Here is a 15,778-nt window from a genome sequence, read left to right as displayed (position 1 = left end):
ATTGGTGTTGATGCCGATATACTCAATTAATCAATCAAATCTATCACAAGGATAAACCGATTATTAATTGGATCCTCTTTTACCGAAAAAAGTATTGTGCACACCAAAGAGACCACAAATCAGAAATCTTCAATATATTCTTCGTATTCAAATCTTCTTATATCTTCAATAATAACCTGCACACAATCACTTGAATCTCTTGTGATCAATCACGCACAGAACGGAGTCTGTTAACAATGGATTATCACAAGATCGTCTTTAGAACTAACAACAGTCTAAAGATCCTTGTCGAAACTCTGAACTAGTTTGAGTGAATCTTATATCAGAAGAGAAGATTCTCAAGCATAAACAAACTAGGTGCAATCAAAATTCAACCATCGTTAGTCAATCAAATCAATAAAACAAAAGATAAACCGCAATTATCTAGTTTCCCACCAACGATACACGCTAGAGCTTCTCAATCCCAAAGAAGACTTTAAACTGAGCGGCTGTAAGAGATTTCTCCTAATTAGGTTACCCTCCTCTCCGAATAGGCGGCTACACCGGTAACAACACAACAAAGAGGAAGCTTGTTGTTACGAAGGATTAGTTTTCTAGAAAGACAAACTTCAATTATTTATAGACAAGGAAGTTTGGACACCAGGGAATTTCCAAAACCGAAAATATTCTCAAGATATTCATTAAAGCACAAATTCGGTTTTCATAATTCCTGGCAATGCTCTGTCCAAAAATAATGATTGAAATCTCTCGGAAAATCTATAATTAGTAAATGCACATTACTAATTCTTATTTCCCTAAAAAATGAAGTTAAATATCTTAATTAAAAGATTCTTAACTTATTTATGTTTCGATCCTGGGATTCTCTTCCCTTAGCTATTAAGGAATAACTTTGAATAATTAAATAATAAACATTCATAGCACGTGTTCAATGTATGTCGACATCCTTACTTTGTAAGTTATCTTTCACACTTGCAACCTTGAAACCGATTTGCCACACTTCCAAACAAGTTTAGAATTGGTTCATTTGACTTTCAAGAACTATGCGATTGATCAAATAACATTCAATCACAATCATGGGTTTATCGGTTCTACCAAAACAAGTTTCGGTTCTACCTTCCATGTGAGTATTGTGCATAGTCACACTCGCTTCCCAAAATTCGGTTGACTAGGTACTAGGATCGGTTCCCCACATATATATGGTATCTAACTTATATTTCTTGCGCAGGTCCATAGGATCGGTTCCCCTTTGCCTAAAAACGTGTTGCACATGTTCATAGGATCGGTTCCCCTTTCTGCTATAAACCTTGTTGCACCTCATACAAGGATCAATTCCCTTTTGTGATGTACTGCACCTCTTGCTAGGATCGGTTCCCCTTTCCATATTTGGTCAGACATAAAATCACAAACCCGATCATACCATCTCAGGTGATTACTTAAGATCGGTTTCACTAATAAAAGTCATACCAATACATAAGTCAGGCCTTTGTGAATAGTTCTACCAAGAACACAACAAGTCTTGAACAGCTATACTCAATCACATATATTGGTTGTTCATAAGATATGCAATGAATAACAAAACCAATAACGCCTGGCAATTTCCTTTTCGATTCACAAACAAGTTTATGAACTTACTTCCTTAGAACACATGTAAAACATTGTTCCCTAGGATGAAATCCTAACCTCATACACATACATAATCACAATAGCATTCAAATGATTATGGCGATGTCTTATCTACAAAGTTTAATGGTTAAGCAATAAACCTCGTATTGTATTCCTTAATACTATGTCTATCTAGAGTTCAAATATGCTTCGCAGTTTTGTTTTCAATATGCACGACTTGAAAGATACGTTAGGGAATGAAACAGTTCAAGCCAAATATCACTAACCTCAAGTAGAAGGATGATTGTCGTTGTTGTAGATCCTTGCTTCTTCACATCTTCAAGACTTCGCAATACTTGTAATGTCTCATATCCTAATACTTTCAAGCTAATCTATACAAAGTTGACTCTAGTACATAATCAAGCGACTCTTAACATGAGTTTTGATTCACTAAAACATAACAACCAAACTTGACATACCAACGCTTGGTGGGTTCAACCGAGCAATGCTCTAACAATTTCCCCCTTTGTCAATTTTAGTGACAAAACTCTTACATCATATGGATAAACAAATTACAAGAATTCATTACACATACGCTTGATTCCCGATTCAACAACACAGTAAACTACTTACATTCAATCCTTGAAAATGCCGTTGTTGACATTATAATAACAAAGCAAATACTCCCCCTAAGGAAGATATGTAGATATTCAATCCGCACGTCTTTGTTATACCACTTCATATGACATGTTACTCCCCCTTAGTCTGTGCTTTCACTCTTTCAGTTAGATAAAATGTTTAAGCACCAATGTTCTTTTCCTTAGCGATACCAATCAATATAAAATCAATGCCAGTATCACTTGTTTGCTACATATATTTATCCCCCTTTTTGTCACAAAATGACAAAGAAACGAAAAAAAAAAATGACAACACGATAAGAATCTTACAAATCTCAAAAGACTTGCAAACTGTAGAGTTAGGCACGAGGGTTCCACACATCATGTTTTGATAACCAATATCAAAAACCGAAACTACAAGTAGTTTTATTTTGATATGTTACCAAGGAAATAATTGTCCGAAACAATTTTTCCAATTTAGTTTAGCAAACCAAAAATCAACTAAGTACCTTAGTCCCTTTGCTAAACCGATTGTTCAAAAACAACCGCTTAATTCGATAAGACCAAAATAAAGATAACTCTATTTTTCTCATCAGGTTCTAATTATCCATAAACTTGGACCTTTCAATTTTAAACAAGACAAGTACTAGGTTAGTTAACTAGCATTTCTTGTTAAGGCATTCGATTAGACTTGAATAACCGAAACCTCACTTCGATAAGTCTAACTAAGATCATAATTAACTTAGTTTCTCTTATCCGGAATCGAATTGGACTAAACAACTCATCCCGTAATCCTTTTATTTCGTTAAGCCATAAATAATTCATACAAACCAACATAAATCAACTTGAATAATTATTCACCTCAACTGGAAGCAATTGAAACAACATAAGCATTAAAACACCGCAATTGCACCGAAATTTTGTAAGCCTAAACAATTGATACCACACAATAAAGCAAGATAACAATAGTTTTTCTTAACCGGAACCAATTGAATCACACATACATCCACACACACATCATGGAATAAACATCAATTGAACCAAAATTTTGTTAAGAAAAAGCAATAAATATATATGATATAAACTCAGGCTTTTCTTAAACAGGAAAATAATTAACTAACAAGATTGTTACCTCAAATTCCGCATCCACTTCTCCAATATGATTGCATCTTCGTCCAGGGAGAATTGATATCGAAATCTCATCATGTTGTCATCCTTATGCAAAAACAAAAGAATAACAACAACCAACCTTTACCAGAGAAAGGTTGAAAATCGGTTTTAACAATTGTAAGCAAAAGTTGAAAACCGTAGAAACACATATGCTTTTATGTTAAACCAAAACCGATTCAACATATTGTGACTTTTTCACATATTGTTTCTACCAGAACCCCTCATGATTCTTTGATAAATCCTACCAACATGGGCTAGAACTTAATCCTTCTAAATCAAAAAGTCACCCAAACCACAAGGGTTCACAACATCATGAGATCGAACATTAAGGTCATGAAAACCGAAATCAAACATCTCATAAACTCAAATGCAATACATCATAAAAATTCAACAAAGAATCAAGTATTTCAATTACCTCTATCTTGTAGGGAATTGAATTGCGAAACCAACGCAAAAAGAATGAGGTCATTCCGAGTTCGGACGAAGAAGTTATGGGCAAAACAGTTTTACACTTCTTCGTATGGGGACCTCTCACTAGGATCGGTTCCCCCCATTACACCTATCACTAGGATCGGTACCCCAAGTGTTACTTGTGACAGATCACAACACTAAACATTTTTTGACTTAACTTTTGCATACGATGTCTGAATTCAGTGATTTTTGGCTCGTTTTAACCGTAAAAACAAGAACTACACATATATGATCAGTAGATATCAACATCATAAACTCACAATTACCGTTTCTATCAAAACCTCAAATATAGATAGAGAAAGTATGAGTTTAGAAGAAAAAAAATCTCCTAAAGATGTTAATTAGTCACATAATAACCGAGAGATCATGTGCTCAGTTTCATGTGCTTTCCCACCTTTCAAAAAATTGAGAACCAAGGTGAGTATGCACATTATAACACAACTAGATTGTGTTGAGTTGATCCTTATCTTGTTCGTCATGAGTGACTAAGACAGACTCATCATTCTTGACCTCTTGCTTTTGTTTTCTCTTGTTCCATCTCTTGTTTTTCTTATTTGACTTATGATGAAGAGTGTCATTATCACAACGTCCACTAGTACAAGAGAGTTCAGACATGATGTCTTTCTTTAGTCTTTCAAGAAGACTCTTATAATTATTGTCACCAACAATTAACAACTGGGAGTCATTCTTTTGACTAACTTTTGGTCCCTTGTTGGCTATAGAGGACTTCGGGACCCATTTAAAGTTGGGTTTCACAGGAGCAGCCTTCTCCTTCATACCATTAGGATCATTGTCCTTTTGAATATTTTGCGAAACACCCTTTCTCCAATTTGGAACATCAGATCTTGTCTTTGCATTTACAAAGTTATCTCTCTTTCTATATTCGGGTCTTTTATGAGATGACCTTGTCGAGTGATATGCAAAATTCGAACTATCATTATAATAATTCTTATTCCTAAACTTAGGAAAACACCGATCTGAGTTCCTTTGGGGAGAAATCTTAGACAATTCGTTTGATACACAAGAAAGTGCATCTTGCATCTTACGAAATTTGCATCCCCGTTGCAAGTGTCCTTTATTACCACAATAATAACAATGCTTAGTATAAACATACGAAGTATGAGTTTTAGTGTTACCTTTTTGTGGATCCTCTTGCATTGGAGCTTGACGAGTTTTCTTCTCTTCTTCTTATCTTTGTTCAACATTGTTGGTTTCTTGGCATTAACAGAAGTGCTCTCTTTGATTGCTACTGGTTGAACACAATTCTTAGGCATGACTGGTTTTACTTCTTTACAAGAAATACGAGCATCTTTTACATCGGTGGAAGCCTCTGGTTTAGAAGAATTTGTAGCTTTAACGAATTTTACCTCTTTGCTAATATTTGAAGCATCTATTCCCTTATAGCCCAATCCACGTGTATCACGATGATTTCTACTTGCTTCTAACATTAAGGTTAAATTGTTTGTGCTATCATTGAACTTTTTCAAGTACAAATTTTCTTCTTCCAACGTCTTGATTTTATCAAAAGAAACAGCTAGCTCAGCCTCAAGGCATTTTTCTCGTGAGAGATATGTACCTTGCTTCTCTTCAAAACTCTTTTGTTGAGAGTTAATCCTTGCTTTAGATTCAGCAAGTTTCTATTCTAAGGATTGAATCTCCAAGGAAGATGTATTCTTGAGAGAATCTAATTCCACTGTCAAGGAGGAAAGATCATGAACAAGTTGTTCATTTTCATCTTGCAAACAACCTAATTCTTCTAGAAGTTTTCCTTCTCTTTTTAGCCCAAGAGTGAGTTCAGTTGCACAAGAGTCAAAAGATTCTTTTAACTCTTGTAGCTCGGAAGTTTTTACACTCACATGATCAACCTTTTCATCTCCTACAAAAGATTTTTCAGACTCGAGGTCCTTGATCATCAGTACATAACTTAACTTAATCTCATCTTGAGAATATTCAGAAGTATTTTCAACTGAGCTCGTAGAACTCGATGAGGATGTCCCTTCTAAGCATTTTTTAAAATCAAAACTTCCAAAGTCTTGTGATACGTTAACTGAGTCCTTCTTAAGTTTTCGCTCTCGCTTAACTTTCTTTTGACTCATGTCTTATAGGTTGGATCGCATCAAACATAGATTGTTAGATATTTCGTCTTTGCCCGATCTGATACCAATTGAAAAGGCGAGGGTACCCAAATATACCTCAAGCTAAAAAATTTCCTACTTATAAGTCCTTTCTCCGAAAGTGATTGTATATGGACTGAGTCGAGACAATACAACTAATCGGTTCACACTTGGTGTGATCGTCTATGGATACGAGATCGAGACAATACAACAACGAAGTATGTTACTTGATAAAAAGGTCCGGACTTAACCAAACACAATAGGATTCACTTATCAAGTAAATAGGAATTAATGTTTGTGTAATATACTTTAATTATAATAAAACAATTATAATGCGGAAAAATAAAGTAAATGACACAGCAAGATTTTGTTAACGAGGAAACCGCAGATGCAGAAAAACCCCAGGACCTTGTCCAGAATTGAATACTCTCAGGATTAAGCCGCTACACAAAATTACAACTAACTTCGTATAGTTGAGACCAAGCAACTAAACCTATAGTTCACCTAGTTCTGTCTGAATTCCCACGCCTCCGACCTTAGTCACATACTTGGAACAATTCCTTTGGTTCATACTCCAAACAGTAAAGGAACAACAAATCTGTTTGGTATCAACTCTCTTCAACCATATATGAGCCGGACAAAGGCTCTTCTGTTTATCTTAACATAAACTCCTTCGTCAGTTCTTAGATCTATATTATATTCAATTACCGAAGTAATCGTTTAAGTTTAAGCCAACAACACTATTAATCCAAAGAGTTGCGTTGATGCCGATCTACTCAATTAATCAATCCAATCTATCACAAGGATAAACCGATTATTAATTGGATCCTCTTTTACCGAAACAAGTATTTTGCACACCAAAGAACCCATAAATCAGAAATCTTCAATATCTTCTTCGTCTTCAAATCTTCTTAGATCTTCAATAATAACCTTCACACAATCACTTGAATCTCTTGTGATCAATCACGCAAAGAACGGAGTCTGTTAACAATGGATTATCACAAGATCGTCTTTAGAACTAACAACAGTCTAAAGATCCCTGTCGAAACTCTGAACTAGTTTGAGTGAATCTTATATCAGAAGAGAAGAATCTCAAGCATAAACAAACTAGGTGCAATCAAATTTCAACCACCGTTAGTCAATCAAATCAATGAAAACAAAAGATAAACCGCAATTATCTAGTTTCCCACCAACGGTACACGCTAGAGCTTCTCAATCACAAAGAAGACTTTAAAATGAGCAGCGGTAAGAGATTTCGCCTAAATAGGTTACTCTCCTCTCCGAATAGGCGTCTACACCAGTAACAACACAACAAAGAGGAAGCTTGTTGTTACGAAGGATTAGTTTGCTGGAAAGACAAACTTCAAGTATTTATAGACAAGGAAGTTTGGACACCAAGGAATTTCCAAAACCTAAAATATTCTCAAGAAAATATTCCAAGGAATTAAAGCACAAATTCGGTTTTCAAAATTCCTGGAAATGCTCTGTCCAAAAATAATGATCGAAATCTCTCGGAAAATATCTAATTAATAAATGCACATTACTAATTCTTATTTCCCTACAAAATGAAGTTAAATACCTTAATTAAAAGATTCTTAACTTATTTATGTTTTGATCCTGGGATTCTCTTCCCTTATATATTAAGGAATAACTTTGAACAATTAAATAATAAACATTCATAACACGTGTTCAAAGTATGTCGACATCCTTACTTTGTAAATTCTCTTTCACACTTATAACCTTGAAATCGATTTACCACACTTCCAAACAAGTTTAGAATTGGTTCATCTGACTTTCAAGAACTATGTGATTGATCAAATAACATTCAATCACAATCATGGGTTTATCGGTTCTACCAAAAGAAGTTTTGGTTCTACCTTCCATGTGAGTATTGTGCATAGTCGCACTATCTTTCCAAAATTCGGTTGACTAGGTACTAGGATCGGTTCCCCACATATATATGGTATCTAACTTATATGTGTTGCACATGTCCATATGATCGGTTCCCCTTTACCTAAAAACGTGTTGCACATGTTCATAGGATCGGCTCCCCTTTCTGCTATAAACCTTGCTGCACCTCATACAAGGATTGGTTCCCCTTTGTGATGTACTGCACCTCTTACTAGGATCGGTTCCCCTTTCCCACATTTGGTCAGACATAAAATCACAAACCCGGTCATACCATCTCAGGTGATTACTTAAGATCGGTTTAACTAATAAAAGTCATACCAATACATAAGTCAGGCTTTTGTGAATAGTTCTACTAAGAACAGAACAAGTCGTGAACGGTTATACTCAATCACACATATTGGTTGTTCATAAGATATGCAATGAATAACAAAACCAATAACACCTGAAAATTTCTTTTTCGGTTCACAAACAAGTTTATGAACTTACTTCCTTAGAACACATGTAAAACATTGTTCCCTAGGATGAAATATTCACCTCATACCCATACATAATCACAATAGCATTCAAATGATTATGGCAATGTCTTATCTACAAAGTTTAATGGTTAAGCAATAAACCTCGTATTGTATTCCTTAATACTATGTCTATCTAGAGTTCAAATATGCTTCGCAGTTTTGTTTTCAATATGCAGGACTTGAAAGATACGTTAGGGAATGAAACAGTTCAAGTCAAATATCACTAACCTCAAGTGGAAGGATGATTGTTGTCATTGTAGCTCCTTGCTTCTTCACATCTTCAAGACTTCGCAATACTTGTAATGTCTCATATCCTAATACTTTCAAGCTAACCTATACAAAGTTGACTTTAGTACATAATCAAGCGACTCTTAACATGAGTTTTGATTCACCAAAATATGACAACCAAACTTGACATACCAACGCTTGGTGGGTTCAACCGAACAATGCTCTAACAGATATTGTATATCATTTGTGTATCACAATAATCAACAACTAGCTTACTCTTGACCATAAAAAAATGAAAATATGTTACTATCTTCTTGACGCGGAATAATGCAACTTCTTTGCACCACAAAGTTTACCCCTTGATCTCCATAAACAACTTCATCAGGTTCATCATCTTCAAGAGCATTACCAAAAATACCATCATCGGCACTGTATTCTTAAGTAAACAACACCTTATTCACTTGTTTTCTTTCATGCAGAACGTTATGTCGAACCAACATACCTTCGATATCTGTCATTATTTGTTTTCTTAATGCATTAAAATTTTCTGGAGCATCTCCTCGACCTCGACAACGACCGATTTGTACTCTTGGTGGTGTATTATCCACCTTAGAATCGACTTTGTTGTGGTAACAACTAATGAAGTCGAAAGGGTTAAAAGATGATATTGATGATAAAATTGCAGCGGAACCAAAATATTAATAAGTAACCTATAGATTTTTCAGAACTCAAATTACTCTTACGAATAACGACTATGAACGAATGATCCAGACCTCGTAACTCTGAAAAATCACAATTATGGAAAAGATAATTATTTAGACCTCAGGATGAACCCAATTGTAAATAAAAATCAAAATAAAGTTAAACAAAGTTTAACGATAACAAATAAATTCATTGATCAAAAGAGTTTATCATTTTCGTTTTTGGAGATCTTTATATATATATACTCCCTCTAAACAAACTTTAAACTTAACAAAAATTTAAAAAACTTATTTCCCAAGGTATTTACTACCTTTAGGCGACTTTCCTAACTAATTGAAACTCTTAAGCATCTAGACTATCCTAAAATTACCCTAATTGATACATCCAAAAATTAATTATTTTTTTACTAAAAAAATTATTAATAAAATACAAAAAATAATAAATAAATATAATATATTTATTTTCCATCAATCTCCCTCCATCATTTTCCTTATTATGATCCAGATAAATTACCCTTGGAATACAAATTCCACAATGCCACCTTTACCGTACAAATTCATGGACTTCCCATAAGTTCTTTGAATGAGAAATCTGTTCAGTTCATTGTTTTAAAGCTTGATGCAACCATTCCATTCAAATAAGAAGAATCAACGATATGGGGAAAATATACAAGGGGTTAGAGTTACTCTCCATATTACATTACGAATTAGACAACGTATAAAGATAAATTTTAACTTAAAAAAGGAATATACCGGCCATTTGAGGTAGTAAATCTTTAGAGACTTTGTTACTATTGTGGTTTGTTTGGACACTTGATGAAGCAATGCCCAACACTGTCAAGGAAACTAGAAGGTCTAAAAATTGATATGGAACAAGGTTTCACTAAGAAAATTAAAGACATCAATTTGGCTAGATTCTTGAAGAAATTCAAGCGAACTTCAGGCCGTCCTATTTCTCTGCAACAAAACAGTCGATTGGCTTCAGAGCATGATCACCAGATTCGCATCAAAAAATACAGTCCGCTCATCTAACCACCCGCTCATGTCCAACCTTCACCCATGGAATAAATCAACCAATCAAGCTCACCCATACATCCAATCATCTGTTATTCTTTCTTCCAAAGAATTGGTAACACCTATCAATCCCAGTATGAAAAGACGAGGGTACCCAAAAATACCTCAATCTAAAAATTTTCCACTTATAAGTCCTTTCTCCGAAAGTGATTGTCTATGGACTTAGTCGAAACAATGCAACTAATCGGTTCACACTTCATGTGATCGTCTATGGATACAAGATCGAGACAATACGACAACAAGATAACTTGTGTGATTGACTACGGATACAAGATCGAGACAATACAACAATGAAGTATGTTTACTTGATAAAAGGTTCGGACTTAACCAAACACAATAGGATTGCTATCAAGCAAATAATAATTAACGTTTGTGTATTTTACTTCTAATTATAATAAAAAAATTATAATTGCGGAAATAGAAAAGTAAAAGACACAAAAAGATTTTGTTAACGAGGAAACCACATGCAGAAAAACCCTGAGACCTTGTCCAGAATTGAATACTCTCAGGATTAAGTCGTTATACAAAATCTAAACCAACTTCGTATAGTTGAGACCAAGAAACTAAACCTATTGTTCACCTAGTTCCGTTTGAATCCCTGCGCCTCCAACTTGCAGTAAGTCACGCACTTGGAACAATTCCTTTGGTTCGTATTCCAAAAAGTAAAGGAACAACAAATCTGTTCGGTAACAACTCTTTTCAATCAAGTGATATGAGTTTGACAAAAGTCTCTTCTGTTTCTCCCAATAAATTCCTTTGCAGGTCCTTAGATCTATCCAATAACAATTACCAAAGTAGTTGTCAAGATTTTGCAATCAATACTTTGTATTGATGCCGATCTACTCAACTAATCAATCCAATCTATCACGAAGATAAACCGATTATAGTCGGATCCTTTCCATCCAAAACAAGTATTGTGCACACCAAAGATTATGAACCCAAATCAGAAATCTTCTTCGTCTTCAAATCTTCTTAGATCTTCAATAAACACCTGCACACAATCAACTGGAATCTCTTGTGATCAATCACACAGAGAACATAGTCTGTTAATAATGGATTATCGCAAGACGTCTTTAGATCTACAAACAGTATAAAGATCTCCATCGAAACTTCGATCTAGTTTGAGTGAATCTTATATCAGAAGAGAAGATTCTCAAACACAAACAAACTAGGTACAATCGAAGCTCAACAACTATTAGTCAATCAAATCAATCGAAAGTTAATAATAAACTGCAATTATCTAGTTTCCCACCAATGGTACTCGTAGAGCTTCCCAATCCAAAGAAGTCTTTAAAACGAGTTGTCGTAAGAGATTTCGCCTAATTAGGTTACTTTCCTCTCCGAATAGACGGCTCCACCAGTAACAACACAACTAGGTAGTTTTGCTGGCTCTGAGGATTAGTTTGCTTGAAATGCAAACTTCAATATTTATAGACCAAGGAAGTTTGGACACCAAGGAATTTCCAAAACCGAAAATATTCTCAAGATAAGCAATATATTTCCAAATTCGGTTTCTATAATTCCTAGAAATGCTTTGTCCAAATATTAACCGAAATCTCATTAGAAAATCTCCAACTAGTAAATGCACATTACTAATTTTTATTTTCTAAAGTTTTGCAAAACTAAAAACCTTAATTAAAAGATTCTCAATTTATTTCGATTTTGCTTTAGCTATTAAGGAATATCTTTGAACAATAAAAGATAAGAGTTACTACACATATTCAAAGTATGTCGATATCTTTACTTGGTAAATCCTTTTTCATATTTACCATCTTGGAACCGATTTGACACACTTCCAAACAAGTTTAAAATTGGTTCATCTGACTTCCAAGAACTATGTGATTGATTATCCTATCAAATCACCTATCATGGGTTTCACGGTTCTACCAAAACAAGTTTCGGTTCTACCTCCATGTGGGTACTAGAATTAGTCACGCTAGTTACCAAAACTTGGTTGACTAGGTACAAGGATCGGTTCCCACATATATATGGTAGCTAACTTGTATTTGTTTCACATGTTCATAGGATCGTTTCCCCAACTAAAAACTTGTTGCACCTCTTACAAGGATCGATTCCTCTTTTGTGATCGGTTGCACCTCTTACTAGGATCGGTTCCCCAATGTCTAGAGTTGGTCATACCAATTACAACAAATCGATCATACCATCTCAGGTGATTACTTAAGATCGGTTTCACTAATAAAAGTCATACCAATACAAAAGTCAGGCCTTGTGAATAGTTTTACCAAGATACATAAACAAGTTATCAGCGGTTATACTAAACACACATATCGGTAATTAAAAAGATTTGCAATGAATAACAATACCAATAAGCCTAGCGATTTCCCTTTCGATTCATAAAAAAAATATTCACCCATACCCATACATAATCACAATAGCATTCATACGATTATGTCGATGTCTTATATACGAAGTTCAAAAGATAGACGTTATACTTCGTATTGTATTCATGAATACTATGTCTAACTAGAGTATAATCATTCACATCTTTGCAGTTATGTTTTCAATATGCATGACTTGAAAGATACTTTAGGGAATGAAACAGTTCAAGTCAAATATTACTAACCTAAAGTGGAAGGATGATATCGTCGTTGTAGCTCCTTACTTCTTCACATTCTTCAAGTCTTCACGTAATACTTGTAATGTCTCATATCCTAATACTTTCAAGCTAACCTATACGAATTTGAATCTAGTAAATAATCAAGCTACTCTTTAAATGAGTTTTGATTCACTAAAATATGACAACCAAACTTGAGATACCAACGCTTGGCGGGTTCAACCGAGCTATGCTCTAACAATCTCCCCCTTTGTCAATTTTAGTGACAAAACTATTATATCATATGGATAAACAAATTACAAGAATTCATTACACATACGCTTGATTCCCAATTTCAACATCACAATAACCTGTTTACATTCAATCCATGAATGTCGATGTTGAAATTATAATAACAGAGCTAATACTCCCCCTAAAGGTAAGATAAGTATATTTTCAATCCGCACATCTTTGTTATTTCCATTATCATATGATATGTTACTCCCTCTTAGTCTATGCTTTACTCTTTCGTTAGATATAACATTTAAGCACTATTGTCCTTTCCTTAGTGATACCAAATCAATACAAATCAATATAAGTATCGCTTGTTTACTCCATATATTTCTCCCCCTTTTTGTCACAAAATGACAAAGGTACGAGCAAATAAAAGACAAACCGAAAGGATCTTACAAATCTTACAAGACTTGCAAAACCTATAAGAGTTAAGCACGAGGGTTCCACACACCATTTTTTATAGCCAATATCAAAACCGAAATTACAAAGTAATTTTGTTTTGATAAGTTACCAAGGAAACAATCGCCCGAAGAAATTTTCCCTAATAGTTTAGCAAACTAAAAATCGACTAAGCACCTTAGTTCCTTTGCTAAACCGATTGTACAAATACAATCGCTTGTTCGATAAGACCAAAATAAAGATAACTCTATTTTTCTCATCAGGTTCAAATAATAACTTAGACCTTTTACTTTTAAACAAGACAAGTACTAGGTTAGTTAACTAGCATTTCTTGTTAAGGCATTCGATTAGACTTGAATAACCGAAACCTCCACTTTGATAAGTCTAACTAAAATCAGAGTTAACTTAGTTTCTCTTATCCGGAATCGAATTGGACTAAACACTTCATCCCGAAAACCTTTTGTTTTGTTAAGCCATAAACAATTCATACAAACCAAATAAATCAACTTGCATAATTATTTACCTCAACCGGAAGCAATTGAAACAACATAGACATTAAAGCACCGCAATTGCACCGAAATTTTGTAAGCCTAAACAATTGATACCAAACAATAAAGCAAGATAACAATAGTTTTTCTTAACCGGAAACAATTGAATCACACACACATCATACACAAATAATGGAATAAAACATCAATTGTACCGAAATTTTGTTAAGCAAAAGCAATAAATATATGCAATAAAATCAGGCTTTTCTTAAACAGGAAAACTATTAACTAACAAAGTCGTTACCGCAAGTTCCTCATCATATTCACCTTTTCTTCATATCTTTCCGGGGAGAAAATCATCATGTTGTCATCCTCTCGCAAGAGAAAAGAACAACAACAACCAGCCTTTATCATAGAAAGGTTGAAAACCGGTTTTAGCTAATGCAATGCAAAAGTTGAAACCCCGAAACACATATGCTTTTATGTTAAACCAAATGATTCAACATATTGTGACTTTTTCACATATTTGTTTCAGTTAGTACCCCTCATGATCCTTTGATAAAGCCTACCAACATGGGCTAGAACTCAATCCCGCTAAATCAAAAAGTCACCTAAACCATAAGGGTTCACACCATATGATATCGAATATTAAGGTTATGAAAACCGAAATCAAACATCCCATAAACATACATAGCAATAAAATAAAGCATTCAAGCACAGACTATATAAACGAAAACTATCACATGAAAAATTATAAACTAATAATTTTATTCATAAATAAAATAGTTTTATTCATAATAGACTTTATAATTTATTGAAAGAAATCAAAAACTGATGTGTATTTTCTTTGCAACTCAATCCTTCATATCAGTGCTAAAGGAAGGCAGATTATTACTTTCAGTCTTCAGCTTGTGAATTTCTTCAAGTAGATTACCTTGTTGCTTGACCAAAATTTCTTGCAGCTGAGAAATTTTCGTGAAAGATTCTGCAAGAGCATGTAATTCTGTCTTTGATTTAACACATAAGTGTGTCAATGCTTCAATACACTGATCTTTCTTCAACACATTCTCTCTTTCCTTCTTTCTAAGCCAATCTCTCTTTTTGATTTTACTTTTAATATCAAGAGAAGATGCAGACTTATTCTTAAGTTAATCTTTCTGATCTAGCATCTTATCAAGAGAAGATGTTGGATCCAGACTCATGGTTCGGACAAGGAATGACCAAAGAAGGAGAAGAATCTTTTATAATTTTCATACTTCCGAAAATATAATATTCCTGTAAATATGAATATCTCAAATATTTTCAATTACTAGATTTTATTCCCATAATCTACACATAAGTGCCTTGATTTCTCTTATTCCTCACTCAAAGATTTGGCACACATGGTGAGGAAAGAATTCTGATACTGATCAATTGTTATTAGTATGAGATTTTCTCTCATTATGGAATTTTGAACAACCAGAGTGTTATTGATCTAGTATAGTATGAAAGATCTCCTTTTGTTACCTCGAACTAACGAAGTATCTTGAGATTGACAGGAGTTGCATATGCAACTTTTAGCAATTCTGTTTTTGAGACAGTTTTTGCATCTTGTCTTATTTTTCCCTTTACCATTAGATGATTTAATAACATCGGAAGAC

This window comes from Papaver somniferum, chromosome 5, assembly GCF_003573695.1.
Source record: "Papaver somniferum cultivar HN1 chromosome 5, ASM357369v1, whole genome shotgun sequence".
NCBI lineage: Eukaryota > Viridiplantae > Streptophyta > Magnoliopsida > Ranunculales > Papaveraceae > Papaver > Papaver somniferum.
Note: the sequence above shows the minus strand (reverse complement) of the source record.